Raw genomic sequence first — 2,197 nt, forward strand, 5'->3', positions numbered from 1 at the left:
GTTTGATAACTGTACTGAGTAATGAATTTTTTTCCTCTCATCTGGGACCTTTTCCAAATAGAAAAGCATTCATCCTCTATAGATGAAAATTTTCTAACAATGTAGTGTGTAAGGGACAGACTGGAGCTTGTGAGCGGGGGCTGTAGGATTGTGCTTTTATTTTCTCCCGTTTCCTCATCAATATGTATTTATTGAGCATCTACTCTGTCCCAGCATTGTCCCAAGTCTGAAAAACTTTTCTTAAAGGCTTATCACATCAAAGTGTTGCGAGTTTTGGCTTGATCTTAATTTTTTTTTCCTTAGATGCCTTTGGAATCTCTTAGAATCATATAAGCATTTGTGGTCATTTGAATTCAAAACACAGCCTTCATTGGATTTGCTAGGCTTGATGGCTTTGGTCCTTTAATTCTCTCTGGAGGTCAAAGAGTCCATCTAAGCTTCCCAAGGAGACATGTTTCCTTTGTCATGCTTGGTGCGGCCACACCAACCCTCCAGAACAGGTGATCCCGCGGAGATGCTGTTGCTTCAGCATCAGACAAGCCGGGTCTCCGTTGGGGTCTCAGAATCTTCTTGAGTCCCTCGCTCCTTTCTCTCCATTCCACATGGGGAGAAAAAGGAAGGCGAGTTCTCAGAAGGAATGCTCATCACGCAAGCTGGAGTTCGTGTGGAAAACGCATCCATTCGAAAGACAACACACAAGTGCCTTGCTTCCCTGCACCGGATATTTCCACCATTGTCCTCCTCATCCTCCCCATTAGGGAGGAACAGCCCCCTGGGTCATGTGTGGGCTGTGGCTTCACTGAGGCTCCTACACCCCAGCTCCGGGGAAATTCACTCTAAGGCCTTCAGCTCTCACAGAGTAGGGAAATGCACTCACCTCAAATTAGATCACAAATTGGCTGGGTGCAGTGGCTCACACCTGTAATCCCAGCACTTTGGGAGGTTGAGGCGGGTGGATCACCTGAGGTCAGGAATTCTAGACCAGCCTGGCCGACATGGAGAAACCCTATCTCTACCAAAAATACAAAAATTAGCCGGGTGTGGTGGTGGGCACCTGTAATTCCAGCTACTTGGGAGGCTGAGGCAGGAGAATCACTTGAACCCAGGAGGCAGAGATTGCAGTGAGCTGAGATTGCGCCATTGCGCTCCAGCCTGGGCGACAGAGCGAGACTCCGTCTCAAAAAAATAAAAAAGTACAAACAGCCTGCTCAGGGAGCCCCTCACACTCAGAAACACTTCTTCCAGGGAACTTTCCTTCCTCTCTGAACCAGCTGCCAATAACTGCTAACAACTCAAAGTGCTGTGCTTTATGGCTCTGATTCTAAAGACATTGGCAAGAGCCATGAAGCAATGAAAGACTCCAACCTCATACTTCTTTCTTTTTGAGACAGGATCTTGCTTTTTCGCTCAGGCTGGAATGCAATAGCACGATCACGGCTCACTGCCTCAGCCTCCCAAGTAGCTGGGACTACAGCCACGTACCACCATGCCAGTCTCATTAAAAAAATTTTTTTTCATAGAACAAGGTCTCATTCTGTTGCCAGGGCTGGTCTTAAACTCCTTGGTTCAAATGGTCCTCTGACCTCAGCCTCCCCACGTGCTGAAATTACAGGTGTAAGACACTGTACCTGGCCTCCCAACCCCATACTTTTTTTTTGTTTTTTTGAGATGAGGCCTCACCATGTTACCCAGGCTGGAGTGCAGTGGCACGATCTTGGCTCACTGCAACCTCTGCCTCCCGGGTTCAAGTCATTCTCTTGCCTCAGCCTCCCGAGTAGCTGAGATTACAGATACCACAACCAGCTAATTTTTGTATTTTTAGTAGAGACACAGTTTCACTATGTTGACCAGGCTGGTCTTGAACTCCTGACCTCAAGTGATACACCCACCTCAGCCTCCCAAAGTGCTGGGATTAGAGGCGTGAGCCACTGTGCCCGGCCTAATTTTTGTATTTTTACTTTTTCTCCAAATGGTCAGGCAACTGGATAATTTTTGTATTTTTAAAGACCAGGTTTCACCCTGTTGCCCAGGCTGGTCTTGAACTCCTGAGCTGAAGCTATCCGCACACCTCAGCCTCCCAAAGTTCTGGGATTACAGGTATGAGCCACTGTGCCCCGCCCAATCTCACACTTTTAAAGCTATTGTTCCAGCATGATTCCTTAAGCACAGGCAGACCACAGCAGGCAGGACCTACGGA

Source organism: Cebus imitator, unplaced genomic scaffold (genome assembly GCF_001604975.1).
Source record: "Cebus imitator isolate Cc_AM_T3 unplaced genomic scaffold, Cebus_imitator-1.0 Scaffold404, whole genome shotgun sequence".
NCBI classification, from domain to species: domain Eukaryota; kingdom Metazoa; phylum Chordata; class Mammalia; order Primates; family Cebidae; genus Cebus; species Cebus imitator.